The sequence below is a fragment of the Dinoponera quadriceps genome, unplaced genomic scaffold (genome assembly GCF_001313825.1).
Source record: "Dinoponera quadriceps isolate SergipeBrazil2010 unplaced genomic scaffold, ASM131382v1 scaffold4133, whole genome shotgun sequence".
Classification (NCBI taxonomy): Eukaryota; Metazoa; Arthropoda; class Insecta; order Hymenoptera; family Formicidae; genus Dinoponera; species Dinoponera quadriceps.
Window position 1 is genome coordinate 254,959 of NW_014558113.1, and position 26,457 is coordinate 281,415.

Genomic DNA, 26,457 nt, shown 5'->3' on the forward strand with positions numbered 1-26,457 from the left:
GGGGGGGGGGGGGGCGACTTTAATTGGAATGCAGAACCGTCGCTAAAGCGTATTTTTTGTAATTTCTGGATTTAACGAGTTTTGCAACTCTGCAAGCCACAGGCGCGAGCACGCTCGCTCGCATCAGACTTTGAATCCAAATACCCGTGTGCTTTTATCCGATCGCTTTATTATTTTATAATTTCCAGGCGCACGCGCGCGCGCGCGTCCTCAGTACGCCGCGCCGGCGAAAATCACGCTCACGTACGCAACACGTGACGATTAAAGGAAATCCCGGTGTTCGCGCGCGGCACGGTGACTCGTGGAAAAAATAACGCAAACATGAGGTCGTCTCGGCGCAATCGCTGAATACATATGTAACGTCGCGCGATTAACGAACGATATTGATCGACTCTCAGGTATCGGTTGCGCAACGCAAAACTTCAGACTTCTTCAATCGAAACGATTACGAATCACTGAATCATCGCGAGATGGTGATCGCGAAAATAATTCAGATATCTGTCGGTCTCTTTTCGCAGAATAAATGTAATCCGGGAGCGAGGAAAAAAGAGGAGAAAAAAAAAACAAAAAGAGAACGAGGTAACATGGAAAATACACGCCTCGATGCGTCACTATATTTATTTCCGTCCCCTGTCTATCACTCAAAAAAAAAAACTCTTATCGGCAGAACCGAGATATAAGTGTTCGATATATATATAAAAAAAAAGACACCAGCTCGCATTATCTCTATTGTCCATATGCGATATTAAACAGTACATAATCTACCATATGTACCACGAGTATCTTTATTGGTAATGGCTTACCGCGAACACCCTACAGTTCACAAGTTTGATAAAGTATCTCCCGACGACTCTTGTGTCGCCATTTGGAAATTTACGTTTTCCATGGACTCGACTTGTCCCCCTCATTCTCTCCCGCCCATCGGCGATACTCGCGTTAATTCTTTTGTAGCGCAGCGTTTCGCTGTTAACGAAAAACAGGCTCGTGCTCATGTTCGCGTGAAACAATGGGCGGAAAAAAGGGCGAATAAAAAAAGTGGATTAAGCTCAAAATGCTTCGGAGAGCTGCAACAAGCCGGGAAGTAACGGTTTACGTCGAATTTTATTTTTTTTCACGCGCATAAACCTATTCTCGGGAGCACAAAAAGAGATAAATAGAGAGACAAACAGAGAGAAAGAGAAGGGGGGAGGGGGGGAATTTCATTTATCTACTCGATCAACGTTGCAAACGAAAACTGCGAGGCCGCGTTTTTCGATTTTGCACGCTGAAAAATTGCAAGCGAAATTATCCCTATTAACTTCGGAATCGCTATCGACCCGACGTCACCTCGCGCTGTCGGATTATTCGCGTTTTTGTATAAACTCGTCCAAGAATCCGACGTGAAAATTGACGTCGGAGTTTCTAACGTGCGCACCACCCACACATACCCACACATCCACACTCACGGGACACACACTGGAGCTTTGGATGTTCAACGGCCTGTCTCGCGTAACGTGAAAAGCGTCGAACATTTTTCGAATACCTCCCAGTTATCCGCGCTCTCGCGCTATCTGCACTCGTTGTCGTCGTCGGAGAGAGCACGTCGTACATATTTATGCGCTACGAATTACGCCGGTACACTTACTCTCTCTTTCTCTCTCCCTCCTCGCTAAGGTAAGTTCAAAAGTACACGCCGCGCGCCATATCGAGGTATGCTAAATGCGCTCTCATGCCAGGCGTTAGCATACCGCCGCATACCAATCATAAGTTCCTCGGTGCCGGGGTGCGCGTGCGATCGTACGTGCCGGGAATGTCGGTCGTCGAATAAATAAATTTCCTCTGAGTGCAAGTGCTCGCCCGATCAATGAGCGATGTCGAAACGTCGGCCGGAACGATTTTACGCGCGCGCGTCTCTCGCGAAAACGTCGCGTCGAGTTGCACGACACTTGCTTGGTGAGATCTCGGAAATGAGACACGCGAAGATCGTTAAACCTGCTGGATCGTTCACGTGCGATCGGACATTCGTTAATTGTTTATTAACGTCCAGGAAATTAAACGCTCGCCTGTTGGGAGAAACGGAAAAGATATTTCAATTCGTTCCGAAACATTCGTCATCTCAAACTTACGTATCGCCATCTCAAGGCTGACTTTTCCTTGCGTTTTCTTCTTCATTTTTTAAAATTCCACTCGTTTAAAATTCCACATTTTTTTAAATTCCACTTTTATATATGGATATTACAAATTGTGACTATCTCTCGATATAGCGCGTTACGTTTCGAAACGAACTTCCATCTTGTGACTTTGGGAAGAAATTCGAGCGATTAGAAGAAAGGGAATCGCAAAAGGGGATTCAGGTAGACATGCGGCATCGACCGAAAATTGCTTTAGGCTGGTGAGAGAGTTCAAGCACACGCAACAATGTGACGCTTGAACGATTCGTTCTCGCGAAGACACCGCGGCGGCGTTCCTCGGCGCTTCGTATAAAATAAACGGCAATTATAAGCCCTCGTAATAATAAATAGACGAGGTAGTTATTTATTCCCGCAACAAATCCCCCGAGGGGCGCCGTAGTAGACGTAAATAAAGCGTGCGCGTACGTGGAATATAAAGTACATCCTGGCTTACGTTACTTGTTGGGAAGTTCAGGCATATTTTACATGAAGCGTTCCGAAACTCCCGGCTAAAACGCGTGCTTTATTTTCAATATGGGAGGGCCGCGCTCTTCAGTTAATCTATAAAAAGCTGAAAAGGCGAGAAGAGCTCATTTATCCCCCGAGTGGTTGAATAATGAATGAAAACGAACGAAGGCGGGCTTCTAACTTCATATTTCGCGGCGATAAAACAGAGCATTTATTTAATTCCCCGTCCAAAAATAGCCAGCTTCAGCAAGCCTCGATGTGCAAAGATGCGATCGACAAGCTTCGATTTATTTTAATCGAGCATTGACACGGGCGCTTGCGCGAAAGTCTCTTCTGTCGTCGGTTTTACGACACGCGTGTCGCAACCGTCGTTGGCGTTGAAAACAATACGATCGCGCATAAGTTCGAGGCGCGAGACAGGGCAGGTGCCGCGAATGCCGACGTCGCCGATTTAAAGCGACCGCCGAAGGGACGTAATTGGTTCGATAACAATCCGCGATCCGTGTGGCGGATGCGATTAAACGCCTGCCCGGCTGCTTGCTTTCCTTCGGCCGTCGTGTCGTGAGCGAGTCGTGATAAAGCGGATCCGCGCGCGGAATAACGATTGCTGGCGATCGTGCCGAATCGATTGCGGTTACTTCGAAACCGAGACACCGTGTGTCCGGCCATGGACCCGAGAGCGAGAGGAACCTCGATCACGAAGATGACTTAAGAGGCAGCAGTTTTCATCGAAAGAACGTAGCACCGTACGCTTAGACTTCCTAGATATGACAATACGTCGCATTTCTGTCATAAATACGCTCACGCGAAAGTGGATCACAAAAATTGATTTAATTGAGCATACTATGGATACAGGAGACAAGAACATCCTCTGTCTCAATAAAAAATAGAACTTTATCATTGCTTATCTTATTGCAAATGTGTCGAAGAGACTCAGTCGCGGAGGGCACAGAATTAAATAATTTGTAACCGCTTTCGGCTAAAAATAATATGACAATTGACAACAGCAAATAAGAGAAATCCAATATTAATTATTGCAAAACATTTGATTATACGGCAGCATTTCTATAAAAAGTTATCGACTATACCCAATGATGCCACGTGGTCTCGTTATGCCCCGGGTTCTCCTGCTGAAAGAAAATTGTCTTTCCTAGATATTGTCTTCAGGCGTTGACGTGGCTGCACGACAGAGATAGGCGCAGAGTCGAAATAGTAGCACGTGCGAGCAACGTAATCTACTTAACCGACTAGGAAGGAGGAGGACAGGGGTCTAATAAAACGACACAATGCGCAATTTGGTCATCGTCGATGAATGGACATAAATCTCGAAGATATTTTCCTCGGCGCTCATGATATAATGGGGAACCGCTGCGGCGGTTGAATGGTAACGATCGTTCACGCGGCACGAATGCACGGCCTATGAAAGGCATAAATCGCTATCGTCGCTAGCGGGTCGAGCGCGTGACTTTTATACGCACGAAACGCGATAATAGCGAGAAATACGCCCGTGGACTATTAAACGCGATATGCCACCCCTTCCTTCCCGACCGCTCGCGTATTAAGATATACACAACGAAGATAGTTTCGTCGCGCGATGATGATCGAGAAATCTCGGCGGATGATGTATCGCGACCTATCGCGTATACGGGGATTTCAATTCAGTTCGCTCAAAGTTGTAATCGCGCATTCTCGCACTTTAACTGCGCAATTGTAAGAATTTATCGATATCGCGCGGTAGAAAAAATGGAAGAAGAGAGAAAGAGAGAGAGGGAGAGTGTGAGAAACAAACTGTCGCTGCGAACATCGCTTGGCACGTAGTATAAAACTGATATTTACACGATACTCCGTGAATCTCGATACGCCGGGAGCGGCCCGCTCGGAATCGACGGTGTTTCGCGCGCGCGGCAAACACGCTCATATATTTCGGCGAGATATCGCGGCGGCGCGCCCGCCTGCGGGACCTCTGTGCCCTCACGGGCTTCGAAAAACACCAGCGGTGGCAGGTCGGTAATGTCGCCGGGGGAACGGCGCGCCGTGATAAAAAATAATTTACAGGCTGTGATGACTTTGCGCCGCGCGATCAATTATCGCTCGGGCAACAACGTGGACGCGCGGGCGCGTGCAACGCGCGACAGTTTCACGCTGACGTTAGTTAGGGGGGCGTGTTACGATTTATGACAGCGCGATGAGTGCCCGCGTTGCGGTCCATTTACACGTCGCGATTACCGGCACATCGATACAGCGTATATAGCGCGCCATTAATATTTCGACAGTTTCACCGGTGACAGGATGTTCGCCGGCAAGAGGAGGACGGACAGGTACGGGGAGGAGCATTTCCATTCTTCCTGATTGTTAAACGATTGTTTTCGAATGAATAAATATTTTCTCTGCCGTACCGAGAACGTATACGGTTTCGTATTAACGGGACATTAATGCGAATCTCTCTCTCTTTCTCTCTCTTTCGCTATAATGAATAAAATAATAATGACGAAATAATGATGGCAGATCTTCGATATAAAATCTCGACTATCGGGTCTCATTCGAGAGTTAACCAAGTACATAGATAAGGATGTATAATTTAAATAGAAACTTAATATTTCTCGTTTTTCATGTTTTATCTTACCTTGCGCTTCTCGCTTTCTCTGCTCTCGAGCGTATTCTCGTATAATATTTCAAAAGAAGTACTATCGATCGCAGGAAACAAGATAACATTACCGGGAATATAAAAGTTGATGTTTTTACCCTGTATCTGTCTTTATCGCGAATGACGCGTTTTATGACAACATGGTGCAATGAGCGTCAATCTATCAGCCAGCCAGCCAACGCGACAGGTCAATGGCAACAACCGTGATCCGTCAGCTTTTATCCTAATAGCCGACTTCTCACCCTCGGAGATAAGATTATCTGTTATCAATTAGGCGAACTCCAACCGCATCCGGTGCAATAATAAGCGCGAGTCGGATTTCTTCGTTTATTCACACGACGAGTTAGTTTTCGTTCTGAAAACGCCGGATATTCTATTTTACCCGATAAAAATCCGTTCAATTAGATAAACAGTCGATAGAAATCGCCGAACGATGAGAATGGATTTATTGTCGGTGGCGATTCGGCAGAAATTCGTACGTGACAGAAATGGTGAAACATGAGAATTTTTATCAAACGACACGGAAGTTAACTTTGTATCGAGAAACGCGAATGCGACGATCTCGCGATTGAAAGGATCGCGATTTAGAATCACTCACATCATGTCGAGATGAAATTACATTTCGCCATTTAAATGAAATAATACTTCGGAGTAACACTTCGGCCTCAAAATAATTTATTGAGAATAAAGTGTTCCATATTTATAATTATAATTGCATAATGAAATAATTCTAATTAGATAAACCATTTTCATAATATGTGTTGTAACAATGTTATAGATAATAATTATATATATCGTTACTGCTCCGTTTTGATTGAAGCACAATAAGTAATATAGCTGCGGCTGAAGATTATTAATTTGTAATAAAATTAACCTCATTACTGATATTTCACTCAGTGTTGACTAAAACAGTCCTTGCTACGAGCGTTAACTCAGCCAAGATAACATTGTTTGAAGTTTTCACGTTTACGTACCGATTAACTCGGCTAATCGTAACTTATGACTCTGATATGATAATCACGATATCATACCGGGAATACGATGTCGAAATTATCCGGCCTCTTACAAATCTAATTTTCCCTTTCTCTATCTTTCCCTCCTTCTCTCTCTCTCTCTCTCTCTCTCTTTCTCGCCCGCTCGCTCGTTCACTCTCTTTCCGGCTCGCCTCTTTCCGGCTCGTGTATGAAAGCTAAATGAAATGAACCGTAATATGGAGGCGTATAATTTGCGCGCTATGTCGGTCTCGCAATCGCGAAACGCTACTCCTCGTGAGGTAGCGGATTTCAAATATATCAAACGAGAATTACGCGTCCTCACGATCCACGGAGATTACGAATACGGCATCGTGTAGTCGGCCAACATCTGGCGCGTTAAATAACACGCAGTTACCGATTGCTACGTACGCACACGTGCGACCCTTCGCAAAACAAATCTCTCTCTCTCTCTCTCTCCGAAACAGGTTATTTTTGACACACGCGATCTGATGTACTGCATGCTTCTCGAGCCGCGTATTTTCTCTCTCTCTAAACTGATCGTAAGAGAAACTAAAGGTATGCGGTTTGTTTCAATATCTCGGAACGTTTTGAGTTCGTAGCGAACGAAGAGGCGACGGGCGGGTGATTTCGCGAATAGAAAATCGCCATGGGAGTGGAGTTAAATAGTAAACGGGGTCAAGCGACAGCGATATGCTGACGGATGAATATTAGTTAAACGGGGATCAGTGCGCTAATTAAATCATAATTCATTTAAGTAATACCCGCCAATTACAACTAATGCAACTCGTCCCGCTACGTCGAAATCCTCCCAGCTGTTCGCCGCAGCCGCGCCGATGGAAGATTAATGCTGTCTATTTAGGCCAGGTCGCATTGGCCACAACTGTAAACTAATCCTAGATTAGCGAACCACCGTCCTTTTCCGGGTTGTACACTCGCCTCTGTGTGCAATAGAGACAGCGAAGCGGGATTCAGTCAATCAGGATTAGCGTCGCTGATTACTGCCGGTGAACCAGCGAGGAGTGTTTATAAAGAGAGATTATTGCCACGTAGAAGTATTACGCAATAATACAGACGGGAATTATCGATCATTATCATCTCCACCTCTGTGTCAGCGTCCTCGTAATAAGCTATTGTGAAGTTCCAGAAGGACTCTGCTAAAGAAAGTATAAGCTGATGAAAATGTTTCTCACGATTATTCGTCCAATATCGCGCGATCCTTTTAACACACGACCAGATGTAATTTATTTTAATATAATTCTTTTAACGAGTCTTTTTTTGACCAAACGACACAATATTTCATGATACGATTGACCAATCAAAAACAGTTGGTAAGTACATTAATTGAATTTCGTTATCTCCAATTCTCGCGCTTTTCTGACACTTCAGTGCTGATTCCTTCCGACAATAGAATTCCGCTTTTAATATCGTAAAAAAAAAACAAGAGCCCGATCGCGATTCTGCTAAATTTGTCGCAAGATTTGGTCCTCGTGCGAACTAAATTTTAATACACAGTGGCTTAACTTGTATTTATTTAGAATCCCGTTTAGACCCTTTTATGACCCATGGTCATGAAAGAAAGGCTTTTCCACCATAAGCAAGCTTCGACAGGTTCTCTCGTTTGAAAGCGCAAATTCTACGATTTGCACGTATTCGAGAAAAGAAGAGCCACTCTGACAGGACTCGCGTGGTGGATCGTCGTAATCGTTACAAATCTCTCTCTGGCTGCATTCCGAAGCAGCGGCAGTTCCCCTTCAATCCTTCTCGAGACCTTACGTAATCCCTTACCTTTCTCACTTTCTCGTCTCTCTCTTCCTCACTCTCCTTCTCTCAGCGAGCTTGAGAGTCTTCGAAGCTCGCCCACGTGTCAGATAGCTCATCTCTCTTTTTCTCTCTCTGTTTCTTTCTATCTCTTTGACCTGAACTATCGCGCTCTCTTTTTCTCCTCGAACTTCGACGCAAGCGGCAGCCTTGGCCTTTGAGGTTTCAAGCGAGATCCATCGAAGCCTCCCCCAGAGTTTGACTCGTCTTTCTTTTCTTCTTCCTCTATTGATCCCAGAATACCACACGTGTCACGCTGTCTCTCGCGCACTACGAGGTCCTGCGTTTCCTTCGATACGCCTAATGAAATAACTCGATCCCTTATGTGCTCCGTCCTTCACTACGTTTTTCCCTTTTATAAATTAGTCCCTCGTTCTCGTACGTTACGGTAATACGAATTATCTTTTCATTTATCGATACGCATATATCGAGTGGCCTCTCTTTCCGGCAGAGATAATGAAGATAAAATCGATGGCGCGATTGCGTACCGCGCGTTCGTCGTGTTATTAGAATTTCATGCGGGAAAGCATAATAATTCCCCGCGGAATATACGAGCGTTTAATGAAAATTGTCGAATACATTTGACGGATGTAAAATACACGAGCCGGAGAATCCGGGCTGCGATCAGATATAACACTGGGTCGGAAAACGAGGCCGGTGTTCCCGAAAAATAAGGGCCGGCGATACGCGATTGTCCCTAGTGTAGGAATGCGCCGGGGATGCAGTAACTGACCTTCTCAATGCAACCGGTTTTGCATTCACGCCACAGTTCCCCGTCCCTCCTGTCATCCATCCGAGACCCCTTACTCGGCACTCACCGCGTACCACGTACACGCGCACACAAACATAGCAGCCACTATGCTGTCCCTTCTCGAGAATGGAACCGAACGATCTCCGTCTCCGCGCGCGCTATTCGCGACTCTTACGAAATCCCGATCGTAAACGCGGAAGTGCGCTTCTGTTTCGAGCAAGCGGCACGGTTGTTGACACACTGTTGTTATTACAGGCAGCGCGACTTGCGTCACTAACGCGAGGTGCCGCTCGCTTCTATCGTGCACTCGATTCTCATGCATTCTCTTGACGCACGCTTGCCACGGATTTGAAATAAACGCTAGATTAACTCCCCGAGCTGAAAATATCCCACACGATTCCAACGACTGGTGCGCGTCAGGTTAGGTTCGAGCGACACTCGCGGGTGAAGACTCGATAAGCCGTTTCGAAATCGCATCTAACAACCACCTAAGCTTACCCTTATTACTACTCCTCCTTCGCCTCTTCCCTCGTCCTTGTCTTCGGGCTTCACGGTTCTTCCAACGCGTAGTCAATGTCAAGGCGACGTTTTCGCGCTCGGCGTTCGCTTCCGTGCGTCAGCTTCTCGTGATGGCTTGCAAATCGCGTCACGTGCGCGCGTCGGGAATATTCGGATCTTTTATCTCGGCTCTCGAGCGAGACGTGACTCGCTCGGCAAGCGAGGGAGAACGAACGGACGCGTGTGTTTGTACGTACGAATTACGATGACACGGAAGCGCGACGGGAAAATCGCCGAGGAAAAGGGAAGAAACGCGCGGTGAAACGTTCCTGCCCGTACGATGTCTCGGCGCGGACTGACTGGCGAACGCGCGTGTCTCTCCTAGTCGGCGGTGGTCGCCTAGAGAAGCGAGGAGGAGAAGGCGCGCACGATTGGTCGCCGGTGCGCCTGCCGGATAACGCGCGTGTTGCTCGCTCTGCCTTCGAGCTTCATTTCATTTCATGAACTGATAGATTGCTAATTGTTACGTATGAATTTCACGACTCTACCGACTCGACCGATGATGCGGAGTATTTCCACGTACAATCGGTCGCGGGATGGTTGCTACGGTTTTTCTTCTTACATATCTTGGAACACATCAAAATAAAAATACAACGAAGCGAACCTATGATTCCTGAACATGCGCAGTAAATAATCAAACAGCTGTCAAATTAGATATGTATATGTCAAAATTACATATGTACACGTTATTAATAAATAAATATGTATATTTTGACAGCTGTCTGATTATCTACTGCGCGTGTTCGTAAATATCATAGATTCGCATCGTTTTAGTTTTTCTATGTTCTGAAACATGTAAAGAAAAACTGCCGCAGCTTTTATATGACCGACTGTACGATAAGAACGCGAACAGGACGAGTCGAAATTCGTCGGAAGCGTGCGTCACGTGATATGCGTCGAATGCGCAATGCATTCTTCTTAATTTACCGAACTCTATCTCTTTATGCTGGTACATTGTTTTCGAGAGAGAGAGAGAAAGAATAATAGTTACCGGTTACGAGATATTACCACGTCTCATTAAGTTGGATGTAAAATGTAATTAATTGCATATAGAAAAGTATTTGTACGATCGAAAAGGAACGGATGAAATGAGATGAAAAAAAAAAAATATATATATATATTTCAAATTATATTACTTTGCCGTATCTTTAATTAATAGATAACTTAATTCATTAATAATTAGATTAGCAGTTAATACGCTGACTGCCGCGTTCATTTCTATTGATTGCATGAAAGCTTAACTGACAATTGAATTATTAAAGATTTAATTACTAAAGATACGAAAATAAGAGCAATACGAGACATACATATTATTTATGTTGCGTTTTATTGATTTCCTGTGACCGAATAACCGATTTTTCCATCGCAAATAATTATATTTCATACGTAACTTAGTGAAGACGCGGTGGTGACCGGCGACTGTCACGACGTTGAACACGTTAATCGCGCGCGTGACAAAGTCTAAACCTCGGGATTTCGTGAGAGATAAAAGAGTCCTGATACGCGACGAGTTCATTACTTCAAATTAGGGGACGATTTCTCGCCGAGGGGGGAAGAATACCTCCAGCGCGAAAATATGTATACGAGGAAAATGTTACGAGACAGAGTTTTCATAATTCAGGTGTCGGCATTGTTCCCCCGAAGAACTGTAAAAATACACGCCAGCGACAAAAAGGTTGGTTGCGCGTTAAATTAAAGCGACCGACGTTGTCGCACATCCGCGACTCTGAATGCGACTCCGGCGGTGGCGGACTCGCCGAGGCCTTAGCGAATGCAAAACGCGACAGTGCACGAAATTCTCGGTCTGCTGCATCGGGGACTACGTTTCCTGCACGAAATTAAAATATGAAAGGACGAATGAAAATACGGCCTCGGTCACCAAAGGCAGAGACGATAAAAATCAATGTCGCCCGATTTTTATCGTTTCGCCACCGCGTACGACGGTGTATACAAATGCGACTCGACGGCACACTGGGTTTGTCTGTGTATATACGTGCGTGTGTGTGTGTACGTTTCACTATTTTTACGTTTTCTGCGGGTAACACAGCGAGCCAAACCCCCGTATTCGTGCCACTCGGTCAGATTTTTGCGTTGCTATTTGAGAGCGCGCGCTGTAATATCGAAAGACTCGACAACAAGAACGGAAAAATACGCGGTCTCTGCACATGACCGCGGTGCATTTAGATATCTCGAATCTTCAACGAAGACGCATTCATGTAAAGGACAGGAAAGCCATCGGTAATATCGAAAACTTCGAAAACTTCCGAGAAAGAAAAAGAGAGAGAGAGTCAGCTTTTCTCAAGTTACATCGATCGGATATCCCTCGTCTATTTTTACGAGTAACGCAGTATTCTGTCCGTAAATGTCTTTCTGCCTTTCTTTCTCGAGTTTTTCATTGGAGACGCGCCTGTATAATACGGGTAGATACGGAGTATCGGGAGATATTTCGGATTATCCTTTGAAGTTGCGCATGCTTTCGGGCACGTTCCGCGATATTGCACCAGCGCTTTCTCCTTCCTTTACCGTTCTTCCTCGCCGCCTCTCTTTTTCCCTTTTGCGAAAACAATGTGTGTACCGGCATAAAACGACAGAACTTGGTGGATTAGGAAGAATGCATTACCGCGTTCGCGCACTCGCTCTGCATTACCGCGTGCTTACAAAAGCTCCCGGCTTCAGTTCAAATCTCCCGGGGGGCTACCTTTCAAATCCTATTTCGCGGCGGCTTCCCATTCGGGGCCCGCCGGCGGCATTAAAAACTTTCGAGACTGCCGAGGCGGACAGTTTGTCGGTTTTGGCTCGAGCCAAACGACGGCTGGAAAAAGCAGGAGGCGCACCGACGCGGAGAATCCGGTTGGCCCCAATAAAAAGAAAAAAAAAAAAAACGCGCGTGCGCGTCCGAACGTGGCGGAAAATCTCGCGAATTGCTCCCGGCGGATCCGCGCGGCGTTCCGCGTACTAAAGATCCTGTCGCTGCGACCGTCGAGGAAGGACGCTACGTCCGGATCGATGGACGGGTCGGAAAGCAAATTCGCGTGAAGGTCTCTCTCCTATCGCGAGCCGGAAAAGGATGACGGGGCCCGTGCTATCGGTCACGCGATTTTCGTATCTCGCCGAGATTCTCCCGGATATCCGAATCAATCTAAACGGCGCGGGATCGCTCGTATATTTCAATTTTCGTCCGACGCGCGTTTCCTGTTCCGATTGTTCGGTATTAATGAAAAGAAAAGCGGCGAAAAAAAGTGTGGCGCGCGCCGTAAAAAGAAAAGAGGAGAAAGAGAACGATCAGAGACGTTTCCTCTCTTTTACGAGCGAATTAATGACTCAATCGAGCATCGACGTCTCGCATCGGGGAGGCCCGCGCGTTTTATTTGTCGCGCGGAAGTGCAGACGCGCGTGGTTTATCTCGATCGTCGCTGTGAAGCGGGTAAATCCTGCTCCACGCTCGCGTACGCTTGACGTATCTGCGAGATCTATCCGCGCGGGTTAGAGGCCGACGTCGTTCCAGACGGCCTTTCCAACCAAGCGCGTGATAATTAAACGGCGAGCTAAGAGTTAAAAACTGCGCGAGAGTTAAAAACGGCGGAACGGAGGGAGAAAAAAGCGAAAAAAGAAAACGCATTTGCACCGGCAATTATAAAAGTGAGCTATGAATATGGGGAATAGTAATCGCGTATTCTATTCGATAGCATTGCATGTCGTAAATTAGCTGTAAAAACGTTACCGAGACGAATACGGAAAAAAGTAATTATTCAAAATTATTCCGTCTCATTAAATCGTCGAAGGACGTCGGGAAAAGCTAAAGTTAGGATCTTAGCATCAGAATGTTGCATAAAGATGATTCCCCGATGCATTGTTCAAATATCGCACGACGGTTGCCAGTTACCGGAACATTCACGACTGGTCGAGATGACAGAATGACCGCTACCGAGACGAATGAAAGAAAAAAAAAGTGATCATTTCAAATTATCCCATTTCATCGAATCATCGACGGGGAAGAGCTAAAGTTAGAACCTCGACATTAGAATCTTGCATTAGAACAATCATCCCGATCATCGGAATACATTGTTCAAATATTGTACGATGGTCGAACCGATCGCCCATCCCCCTCGCGGTGGCGAATTAGACGAGGGTAAATATCTCCGTCCACATCGTTTCCGGCACGGTGGTGGACGCAATTATCTCGATCAGGAGAGAGAGAGAGGCTCGATTGCCGGCGGGTACGCACTTTTCCGCGACGTGTAATTAACGCGACTGTGTATCCGCGACTCCCTATCCGCCGGTACATCGGGTGCACGTTCGCCTCTCACCCCGTGACGCGACGCTATGGGAGGGGATGCGACGCGACGCCGCCGGTGAAGTTCTCACGGGAATGTTCACCGTCCGCGCGTCTCCCCGCGTCCGGTGCACCTTCTAAGACCGTACCTATCACTTTGATCCCGGCAGTTTCCACCGTCACGCTGCTGCTACCGCTGCTGGCGGTCCCGGGTCAAACATTAACCCATTTGCGATAACGGAGTTTCGGCTCGAAAGCCCCTGGACGCGATCGGCGAATTTGCATTCGAATGTTAAGCGGCACCTCTGGAGGGAGATTGAAAAGCGCGGAATCGAAACATCAGTTTCCGCGGCTGGACGATAAATCGCGATTTTTTGTATTTCCAATATTTCTTCGCGCTGCATAATCACACGCGTACGCACGCACGAATAGATGGTTTTTTCTACATGATGCTCGTAATAAGACAGACGTAAGCAGCTAGGAATTCATTCCCACGATTGTTACGGAATAATTCTCGATGGGAATAATTCCCATAAGAGAGCTCGGAATTAATTAAAAATACAAAGCTACACCGAGGCACCGGGGAAGGACGATACGGTGTTGCCAGGTGCGAACGCGCGTTGTATTATGCATGACCGGAGTGTTAAGTATGAAGAGCAGAGACGGAACGCACCTTGGGGCATCGCGGGATGTATGAGACTCCGGGGCGCGTCCGCGTAGACTCCCAGAAAGACAATGCAACCTGACATCCGCCACTTTAAATCAGGCCGCGCGCGCGACCACTACTTTTAACGCGACGTTTTAAGCTCATTTGGCTCGCGTGTAACAGATTCACGAGCGAGTGCAACGATTTTCTTTCTCTCGAGGACAGGTAACTCGCGCGCCAACGTTGCACCGAAGCTCTGTTATGTTGCACCGCTAAAGGTGAAACGTGCCAGCGTGTGTAATTTGCCGCGCAACAATTGTTAGTACGAATTATCTATCAATTATATTGTTACACCGGGTATTAATTATTACGGTCACGTTACGTCACTCATCTTAAGAGAGACGACCTCGTAAATTTTCTCTCTGTGCGATAATAAATTCGCATAAAATATGTATGCAAACGTGAGTATTGAATCATTTATATTTCAATACACATAAAACGAACCATAATTTACACACGTATTTAACTTTGAAATATTATTTATAAAAAAATGTATAATAGATTCCTCTAATTACTCCTTTCTTTCCTTCCTTGTTCTGCAGGATATGCTGAAATTTCAAATACGTTGTGTTTATTCTCAGTACTCAAGATTGCATTTCGGTTGTGTAATTGTTCCATAAACATCATAGTTATGCAGTACCACGACGTGAATGGTAAACATTCAGGTACAATTTAATCTCCCAAACAAACTGTTGAGAACAATAATGACGGAGTTTGAAGAAACGGGCAATTGCCTACCTTCTAAAAGGCGGCAAGCTTTACACTTCAATGAAAACGGAAAAGGTAAGATCATTATACGCGTCCCCGTGAGAAACTTTTCGAAAGTCAACGGGATTATCCGCTGAACCTAAAATTTCAGATGGGTCACTTCTTAAAAGACAAATCCGCAGTTTTCTCGAAGTTTTCTGTCACTGCTCTTTTTCAGCAGTTCCATTCAGAGCTTAAAATCGTCTTTGAATTCACGAAAAGGAAAAAAAGAATTAAGATAAGCTATCACACGTTTTTTTACTAAATGAATATTTCAAAACTAAATAATAACTGACTTGCAACTCATTCTCTAAATTCATATATTTTTTTTAACCTCAAAGACGTTCCCTCACTGTCAAAAGCATTAAAAATGCATAGCACATACTTTCCAGCTATTTTATTATCATAACAATAGAGGGAACGCTGCTTCCGGTCGTCCGATAGTACTCCGGAAGGCACGCGCACAACGTACCAATTTGTGTCGCAGGAAAGAACAATCCGGGGAGGGTGGGCGGGTTAAAGCTAAATGCCTCGCCCCGCGCGATTTTTCATACGCGTATCGACAAACATCTACTACCGCGGTAACGAACTTCACGACCTCGCCTGGAAACTCGTCTCTGTATTAGCGCAGTCTGTAATTTCAACCTCCACAACGACGAGACGACGAGGGGGGTTCGCCGGTGCACACATAATTCCCGCGACTACAATTACCGTCGCAATTAGCGTGAGTGCTTTCGTTAATTCCGACGATTATTTAGAGCGAACGTAGGAACAACGTTTTCAAGAAAACGTCGAGACGTCTAGGCGAGAGAGAAAGAGAGAACACGCGCGCTTGTCTCGCATTCCATTCCTCCCCGTCCACCCGCGCCACCCTAACCATAGCTGAAGACTCGGCGAAGCGTTTTAAGTCGCGCGGGCCGAGAATACCGAAGCCTTCGGAAATTAGCTGCTAGGAGACACTGTACGACCTGTGAACTCCTTAATTTCCGGTCGTTAATATTTTCTCGGAGAAACCTTCAGAGAGGAAGAAAAAGAGAGAGGGAGAGGGAAGAAAAAAGCTGTCGTCGGAAAGAACGTCCGAGCTCCTTGGGACGCATCCTCAACGTGTAGCTTTTCACTCTCCGCTTTCCCTTATCTCGTCGCGTCGGATACACCCTTACGTACCGTGCCGGGAGTCTCAGCGAGACGCGGCATCCTTTGGTCTCGTCTCCTATAAAATATCTCGCTGATCCACGTAATACGGGCTTTAAATTCGGCCGTCGACCCGGCCGGCCGACTGTGCATGTGCGTCCGCGCGCACACAGGCGTTCGAGCTTTCTCCGTGCAAAAACTGATAAGGAAAATATATATTCCCACTCGACCTCCGCTTCCCGCCGGCCTCTCTAAGCCACCGGCTGCTGACGAGGTATTCTGGAGGTAGGCCAATTTACGCCCGAGCCTCTCCTTCGAGATTGTCGGATAAAACCGGAAGCCGAAACAATCTCTTCATTCCGTCGTCGCGAAATACCGATAATCTGCCGGTAGCGCGAGAGAGGTGTCCCGATAATGAAAACCGTCGCATCTCGCGATAAATCGGGCGGACCACGCATCTTGGTGAGATCTCCGGGGCGATTTCATTCGTGAGAAACTTCAGCCGTTATCGCGGAAAGCCGGTCAAGAAATATATTACGGAAATGTAAAAAGAGGAAAGGGGGAGGAAGAAGAAAGCGAAAACGCCTAATCAAAGACGGTACACTCGTACCAGCTGGCGAATCGGATGGAAGCACTCGTCGGAGTCCTGGCGAGAGTGACTCGGCGCGGAAGAGCGAGAGCGGTCACGGAAAGTCAATCGGTAATGTAATTAAGACCTCCGAGCGACGATCAATTCTCCTCGAAAAGTACTTAAGTGCCGTTCGATGTATTTTACTAATGGACGGTTCCAATGGTTCTCGTCGACGGCTTGGGGAAAGGGGTGATTTACTAAAAGAAGGCCGGGAAGCAAACGGTGGCCGGGACGAGGAGGAGGGAAGAGAAAGAAAAGGTGAGAAAGAGCTAAGACGCGCCTGAAGGTACTTAATATCGAGCGTTCAAATTAATCGCGGCCCTTTGATTTCCGATCGAACGTCTCGACGACGGACACGAACCCGTGACGAAAATCCCGACGCGACCGAGCGAGGTTGAAAACTAATCGAAAAGGACTGGGGAATCTTTGTTCCGTCGAGGTCGGACGAGTTTTCGAGCGAACGAGAGCTCGAGGTCGTCCTCGTCTCGCTCGTTTCAATTACGCAAATGGAAATGTCCGCCTAATGTAAATACGCACGCCTCCAGCTGTAATTTACAACGCATGATACAACGCACACCCGCATAATGCGTTGCCTTATCAATCCGTCGCGCGACGCACTATACTTTGTATCCCACCGCCCTCATGATGATATACGTTCTCTGTGCGCCTAATCTCCGCTGATGCATTCCATTACACGCGTCATTAATACCGATATGAGTATCTCGTCGTTTAAGAGATCGATACGCTCTCTTCGCAAACGTGCGTAACGATCAACCGACGAGATATATTCGGACGAAACCGCGAGCTCCAGTGACACGAAGAGCGATGTAGCTAATCGCGAATGTCGGTCGTGCTGCTGAAACGGATTAACACGTTCATTGCCGCGTTAATTTCAATTGCAATTTGTACGAAAACTCGATTGACGATTGAATTACTAAAGAAATAATAGGGGGAAAAAGACGTAATTCCAGTTGCCTGCATTTTTACCTCGTTCCATCGGCTTTCTGTCGGCCGTACGATTTTTCAAATGCAATTAATTACACTTTACATGTAACTTCACGAGACACGGTGCGCAGTATCGCAGCGCCGGCCACCGGTGACCGTCACAGCATTTAACGTATCTCAACACGCCGATTGCCTCGTCAATTCCCGTTGGCCGCGCAAAAGCTTGACTGATGATTGAATTATTGGAGATACGGCGAAAGAAACGGCATCAATCAAAATCAAAAACGTTATTCAAGACGCATGTACCTTCCGTCTCGTTCCGTTAGCTTCCCATTGGCTTCTTCAATATTTTCTACATGCAATCGATTACATTTTATACGTAATCGTATGAGATGCGCGCATCAATGTCGGTTACTAACGAGGTCACCGGTCAGCCGGTTCGACGTGTTAAGAGCCGCGTCGGACGAACGAATGGAATCACGGTTACATGATACCGCGATACCTTACAACACGCGCGATATTTACGATGGAAAATAGCGGCCCGCAGCCGCGTTGCCAACGGCAGGTGAAACGACGATTACGCGCCGGGGAAAAGCCGAGCGCCGCCGTGCGAACGCAAGCTCGGGATCAACGATCCGCCGGTTGACATCGTACTTGCCGGTGCATAATTTACGTCGTAACGCACCGCTTCGCCCCGACGGGGATCATTACGGCAAGACGGAACACCGTGTGCACCTCCCGCCCCCCCTCTGTCCGTGGCCACTGTTATTATCATCTCCGCGCGCAGCGCACCAGTCATTTCGGAACGGAACATTGCTAATGAGACAGTCGATTGTTAAATAACGCGCATTGTGCTTATAAATACGATGCGTAATTTAACAGCGGCTGTGTTAGTCCGGGCCTCCTCGGCCTCCCCCACTCCGTCGGATGTTAATGACGCTCGTATTTATTGTATCAATGGGATATTAATGAGCAGGGAATCAACGGCGAACTGCATATTAAACAGCAACGGCAGGCGGTGGGAGGGGGACGGACGGGCGAACAGGACGACGGGAATTAAACGGCAGACGGGATATTATTTCGAGATCATCGAGGTGATTCGTGCTTTCATCCATTGATCACCGGCGCTCGATCGTGAGGATTGGACGCGGGACTCACCCATAGATTCGTGTCATCCCGTAGATTCTCGCTGATACCGTTGTGCCGTTAATTTCGAGAGAAACGAGGCGGCGGAGAAAAGAAAAAGAGATCAGCGAAGCATCCTCCCCTCGTTCCTCGCTCTCGATTCAATTTCACTCGGATTGTGCGTACGGGAGGCCTCGTTATAAACGCCAGACGTTCCTCCTGCGGCGCGCTTTCCGATTTGTATACATTCACCATAACCACGCGGTACCGTACCGTGCCATAGCACCGGCTATGGTAACTAATGCTGCTTCCCTCGCCGCGTGCTTGTTAGTGAAACGCGAGCCTGCATACCGGCGAGATAGAGATTAGTACGGAAATACGTTTCCGAACGAAGTCGCCTCCTTAGGCAAACTTCCCATCCCATTACCGCGGCAATAATAATAATTCACGACGAGTCCTCGTTATCTGGTTAACTGATTTACCAGACGACGCTCGGAAAGGCGGACAGACAGTAATCGAAGTCTGACGTCTTAACGGTGCATCGTATGTCGACGTTCTGACGGAATGTGGGAGGCATAGGCGAGTGGACCGTGAGTTTACGCATTACGTTCGTGCGTATTTACGCATTACGTTCGTGCGTATTTACGTTTAAATATTTGCGGATTTATTGTGAGAGAAACAGTGGGAAAACGGCAAAGAACTAATTGTCGGTTTACGATATCGTTTCTGGCATGAAGCGGTAAAGAAAGATTACCTCTGTCGTGCTTGCGTAGTCAATCGCAATAAGTCGTATGAAAAAATCTGATATCGGAACTCTGATAAAAAGCCAACGGTGCTCAGATCTCTGCCAATTCGCGAAAACTATCGGTGTGTTTCGAATCTGTTTAATATCATATAAAAATCGCAACGTCCCGGCAATCCCCGATGCGGGATTTCCCTCTCGGCTCTACTCTTTCTCGACGGAAGGATCGATTCTAATCTCGTCGAAGAGCTCGCGAATGAAAGAAATGAAAAATCGGACCTCCGGTGGGGTGTCTGCCGAGATGCTCGGTCGTAACACGTAAAAATGTAATATTTATCTCCGTCGGTTGGTAGCAGAATTTCCGTGATACAATAGGAGCGGCGGTACGGTCTAGTTTATGCAGATTGTACCGCCGTCCTTACATGTGTGGGTGGTCTGTGTGAGCGAATAAGGAGGCTCCATTCAGAACGAGCGAATGGAAAAGCGGCTTTCGGACGGCTATACGCGGAATCGCGTCCTGGAAGATATAAAGGGAGGCCGGGGAATGTTACGTGGGCTTCGTTTAAACCCCGCACGGCACTCGTCCGCAGCTTCTGCTACGCCTCAATAGCTTCGATGTAATCCAGTCGGGGAAGGCCGATTGCGTTTTGCACGATATTAATTTCACCCGACGATGCGCGGGGAATGCGCTCTCTCCGGATTCGGCGCCGGGTCCTCCTTCCAGCTTCTTTCCTTCCGGATCCCTCGCCTCGTTCGGAGAGCCGGTCTCTCGTTGCAAATCGAATTCAATTTAACTCCCCCGAATTTCGCCACGTCGAGTATCTCTCAAAGAGAAAATTAGAGAGCCCCGATTAAAGCGCACTTTTTCTCGATACTTCGCGTATCGCAAAATTGTCGTTCCATTAGATTCTGGCGCGAGATGAACCGAGGAAATAATTTCGACTCGTCCGCCGAGAGAGAGAGAGAAATGTCGGTACGAAATCATTTTTCGGTCGCCGACCGAGCTCTCCCGTGAAAAGAAGACGGAGATGCTTCCGGAGGGAAAATCCGCGCGGTTCCGTATATAGGATCCGAGCGCGGGTCGCTCCTCAGGAGAGAAGCGACTCGGAATTATATTGTTATCGGGGACATTCGGGGTGAAACGATACTTGCGCGGGATTATATCCTTGTACATGCATCCGCCCAAGGAGATAACCCCGAGCGCAGCCACTTTTCCGCGTTTCGCCGTGAGTTGCAGCAGGACGCGAAATCCCGTTGAAATTAATCCGACCAACAGCCGCGCGAGCGCAGCTCCCGCGCAAAGCGCTGAACTCGAAGATCCACATTGAAATCCCGCGTTTAGCGCCCCAAATGAGACCATCCGATTTAGCAGTTCGCACGGAACGAATTCAACGCGCGATCGGATCGCCGTATTCGACGCTGAATGCGGCGCTGAATAACTTCGAACGAGTTACAGAAATGTATGAAAGGGAGGAGTGACTTTACAGCGAAGATCTGCGAACAGGCCAACTCTAGTTCGTTGCAATGCGACGAACGAGGGTCACATTCGTCGCAACGTAAAGTACACCTCCGCTATTTTACGAGCGGACTTGGTGTACTCGCCTAAGTCGTACAACCAACGCCACGTGGAATGACCCAAAACCGGTAATAAACACCAGCTTCGATGTTACGCTGGTTGGGCACTAAATCTAAGTTAACCGTTAACTGCTATCAACAAAGACAGAGACGGAGGTGGAGGAATGGGAATGTTCGGCCGGGATAACGCGCGTATCCTCTTGCGCGAGAGCACCGTCGGGCATCGTATCGCACGATAACTGTTTGTAAGTTTGCGAACGCGTTTCTCCGCTGGGGAAATAGCGTTCTATCCCCCGACTTCCGTCGTGAGAGAGAGAGAGAAAGAGATATAAACAGTCGTCCACATTTTCGCGTCTCCACCGAAAACTTCGCGACATCCGCTGATATCATCTGTTCCGTCGTCCTCTTTCCCTCCCTCTCCCGCATTTACCACACGCTGATCGCACATGAGGCTGTTTTACGACACGTGTTAGCGGTTGATTGCGAGGCGTTCTCTCTCTCCCGGGGAGAGATATCCTCGCAGAAGCCGTGCGCCGCCGTTTCCTGAATGACCAATTATCGGAACGATCGAGCGTGGATTCGGCGGAGAGGGTGGATGGATGGGAGGATGAGTGGGCGGATGGGGGAGACGGCCGAGGGGCAGGGAGCGCGATAGCCAGGGTAATTAGGCGAACGGGCCCCGATTAAATGGCGCACTCGCAACGAATTACCAAGCCGGCTTGATAGGGCGTGCACGGCGGGCACACCGGGGGCGGAAGAGGGTAGCTGGAAGGAGAGGAAGGGGCTGGAGAGAGAGGAAGAGAGAGATATACTGGCGGTGAGTGAGAAAGGAGGAGGGGTCAGATAATTGCAACGGCGGAACAATGGGGAATTCGGGGGCATTTCCGCCTCCGGCCCGGAACTAATAACGTCCGTCGCGCTTACCGCCGCACAAACGAGCGAAAGATTGTTAACCGATCCCCCTCTCATATACAAGGTGTCCCTACACATCCACATGCACGCGCCAGCGAATTTCGTTATGTTACGAAAATGCACGCAGCCGTTTTCCCTCCTCCCTCTTTTTTTATCTTTTCTCCCTGAATGTCGGATCGAGAATAAAATCGTTCATCGGAACGAAAGGTACGGCGTTTATCATCGAAGCACGAACAGTCGCGTCGTATTTAGCGCGTATCACGTTCTGAATATATCTCTTCGGAGCAGAACGGCTCCGCCGAGAGAAACGATTCGTGCGCGACTCATACGAAATTCAGTATACGACGGGCGGCGATTTCTTTTTTGTTTCTGAAATAAAAACGATCGAAGCGACGACGGCGGAAGAAGGGACGGCAGGAGGGGGAGAGATTTCATCGCCGGAAGCAAGCCGACATTACGGACGAACGTTTCTATCGGAAAAAGCACGTGCGCGTCCGGGCACCGCCGCGGCACCGGAGTAATATTTCGCGAGTACTTTCGCAAGTTTCATCCCTCGTAACGCCGGACACGTATTGCGTATCCATCAAGCGTACGCCCGTTTAAAGCGCGGCGCGAGCGAAATGCTTTCGCCTCTTTTCCCTTCCTAATCGTACCACCCCGCGCTATTGTAGAAGGCGTTTCACAGTCACCTTACACTCCTTTCGGTAACTCTTGCACATATACAAATGAAAAAGAGGAACAGAGAGGGGAGGGGGAGAGAGAGAGAGAGAGAACGATTGAATCAGCGAATATTTATCGTCGAACGAAAAAAAAGGAATGAAAAAAAAATAAAATAATAAAGTAATAACGAATAAGTAATAAAGTGATAAATTAATGATATAAAATAAGGAGTTCTACAGTCTGTAACTCCTCTTTTACTGACTACAAGTTAATATTTGCCGTTCGCTTAATTATTATTATGTTACCATCGCTATCGTTAATACCTGCCGTTATATAAAGTTATCTGTCGACCCTTTGTCGTCGTCTTGTTAACACACAATCCTGCAATTTTCTCCCTAATGGATCCCAGGAAACTTGGTATAATCTAAATCTTTTATCTGTCTACTCGTCTATCCGCCACGGAGAAACGTCGCGCGGGTGAACGGTGAACTCTCCCGAGTTTACTAAGAGAGTATGTATTGACGAACTCGCGGCTGAGTCCGCAGGAAATTGAATGGAATTTTCTACGCTAATTATGTCTCTGCCTTACCGGGAGCCGAGTGGCATCATCGTTTCTCTCCCGCGGGAATGTCTGCATACTCGCGCCGTGTTGCGTCCCGCGTTTCGCCATTTTATTAATTTTTGATAGAACAAACCGGTCTTTGTTGACTTGCCGAGTCAGCGAGTTTCACTCCTCTTCCTCCTTGCAACGTTTTGCGTCTGGTTTCGAATGGAAGAAAAATTAGAGCAACTGCCATAATAGGTTGTACACACCGTTGATGTGTCGGGACTAAAGTACGGTTGAAAATTATGGTCACAATCGCATGAAAATTAGCTTCCCCAGAGAAGACTAAATTATTCACTTCAAAATTAATTTGTGATAACTCAATATTCGTGCACGTATCGAAAATATTTAATGATTGTTCGATATATCCGAAGCCAGAGATATATGTTTCAAGATTATACATTAATTATTCATATCTTCCATATCCCTTCAACATGCTTTAACAATATCAGGCAAATGATTATAATAAGTGACCTTCACAAATTATGAAATAAAAATAAGATCAAAATATGAAAAATGTAGGTACACTAAAATATTCGTACATGTATTATAATTTTTTTTTATTATCTCACGGATATTAAAAGTATTTAATAAATTTTCAATATATCAGGGAAAAGAGAGATATGTATTTCAAAATTATAGATTAATTATTCGTTCGCACCTCTAGCATACTTTTGACTAATGTCATACATAATTTTCACAAATTATCAAATAAAAAGTAAATACATCGAGATACATGTGCATTCATTTCAGTTCTTGTTTTTCTTTTTTTCTTTTTTAACACCGCGCACGTAATTAAAAGAGAATTTAATCTTTCAATATACAGGAAAAGATATGTGTTTCAAATTTAGATTATTTGTTTCCCCATGAACTTTCGATCGATGTTATGCACAATGTCCGCCAGTCATTAAATGAAAAATAACACCGAAAAATACATCGAAATATATGTTCGTTTCAATTCTACTCTTCTTCAACATTGTCAAGACAAAAGTTGGTGTGCTTTAGGATGAATGCCTCTTCGACGCACCGTTGGATTTGTTAACGTCAAGTTCATCATAACGCCGTAGATGGTGGCGAAACACGTGTAGTCGGCAAAAGTTCAAAGATTGGACGAGCCTTGCCTGAGCTATGCGTACCATCAGCGGGTCATTGTTGAGAAAAGGAAAAGTTAGTAACGCTAATACGGGAAATGCTGAAAACACGATCCCAGTGAGAAAAGAATTCCTGTATAATCTCTCCTTTACTCTCTCACTCTTCCTCCCTCTTTCTCTTTCCCTCTCTCGACGGAAAAGTTTTCTGCCGTTCAACAACGGCTGTGAAATAAACTTCTAATTACTTTCCACCGAACAGACCGTATCCGCGTATCTATATATATATATGTATATATATACACACACACACATACACACATACTTCGCGATGCAACTTCGCGATCTCGCGAAATCCCGCGGCTGAGCGAAAAGTGCGCGTCGTTCGTTAACAGCGTAATGTTCCGTCCTTTTGTTCGCCGAAAGAAGGACAGAGATAGAAATTCAATTGCAAAGTGGAATTCGCGCGATTTCTATATCCCTCCGGCGTGCCAAGTTATGCGGGACGTCCGTATTAATCATTCCGACTTTTGTGAATAGCGAGTTAATTTGGAAGCAGCGTCGTTCCAAAAGCCAACAGCGTCGCGCTCGGGGTGCGCGTGTCTCGTGAAATAACAAAATAAAAAGAAAGGAAATATCGACGCGACGTGCCACCGAACGTTCCGATCAAACCGAGTTCGTCACGGCATGAAGGGTATATCTCGAAAATCCGAATGGACGGGAAAGTCGGCCGCGCTTTGAAATCGATGTCATCCGAAATAAGCGCGCGACGTTCAACGGAACGAGCCGAACTGTTTCCGACAATGTACCCGCTGCTGCTACATATTTAAACGTTCGTACGGCCCGAGGGTCGACCATGAGAGGTCGATGAGAGTCGGTGGGCCGAAATTGAAATCCCTAACGGAGAAAAGCTCCTTTATGCATCGGCTGCACGCGAAGCCAGCCGTGTATCGGTAAAAGTCAACTGTGATTGAATGGGGAAATTCTCGCGAGTCCCTCGCGGCTATTCCGCAGAATGGGAAGGTGAAAGAGCCTCGAGGTCAAGGCTGAAGTGTTCTACGAGGAACACGACGGATCGTGGCGTATACGTCTCTGTCATTCTTCTCGCGAACTCGGGAACAACTACGACGTCGCGAGAGAACTTTGCCGTTAGCGAGTGCAGAGAGAAAAAAAATAAGGATCGACAAAGTCCAGTCAGATTTCTCATGTCCACATAATAATAATGGAGAAAGGACAGAAGGTGGATATATATATATATATATATAAGCTAACGAAAGATGAGAGTTCCGTAATTAAGTAATCTCGCCGAGGAAAACTTCGCCGGTCGGTTCGACGGCGAGTGGTTCTTCGACGGAATTGCATCCCTGATTAAATTACCGTCGCAACCACGGAAGCGGCTCCTCAGTCGACGGGAAATAAGATAACAATATTGATTCACTTTTCCGATGGGTTTTACATCGTGTAACAAACGGACGCGGCTGGAAAACACCATGCTGACTTATAGCAGCCCCCACACGAACAACGCGATACCGTATCACGAGTCGAAATTCTGATTCCACATCGACCCTGCGAATTTCATTGAACTTGAAGAAATTATGAAGGATTTCAAGATGTAACATAATACAGGCTATTTTCCTACTCTGAAGCTACAAATAAATACTTACTACTGTGTTCTCTATAATGAAGTGCGAATAAATATTTAATCACAAGAATAATTTAATATGAATAATTTAATTTGATTATCTTAATACTTCCTGCATTCAACCTTTATTCTACATTTTAGACAGCCATGCATTAATTATATAACATATTAATTATATAACTAAACTAATTCTAAATTTTGGTCAGCAATGTATTAGGTTGGTGCATATGAAATGTCGGATTCTGATTGTATAAAACTGTATATCTTTCTTCAAAAGCTGTTTATTCAATCA

The 26,457-nt window shown here is 46.5% G+C and overlaps 1 protein-coding gene across 3 annotated transcripts in view; it reads right to left on the reverse strand.

The window, feature by feature from the left end:
* Positions 1-9,669, reverse strand: part of LOC106749635 (beta-1,4-N-acetylgalactosaminyltransferase bre-4-like) — a 94,209-nt gene extending 84,540 nt beyond the window's left edge. For 2 of the 3 annotated variants that reach the window (XM_014629293.1, XM_014629291.1), the window contains exon 1: positions 9,325-9,669. The gene's annotated coding sequence lies outside the window, so the exon portion shown is untranslated. Of the gene's footprint in view, positions 1-8,808; positions 9,049-9,324 lie in introns of those variants that run through there. The other variant, XM_014629292.1, reaches the window with a different exon arrangement.
* Positions 9,670-26,457: the final 16,788 nt, after the last annotated feature.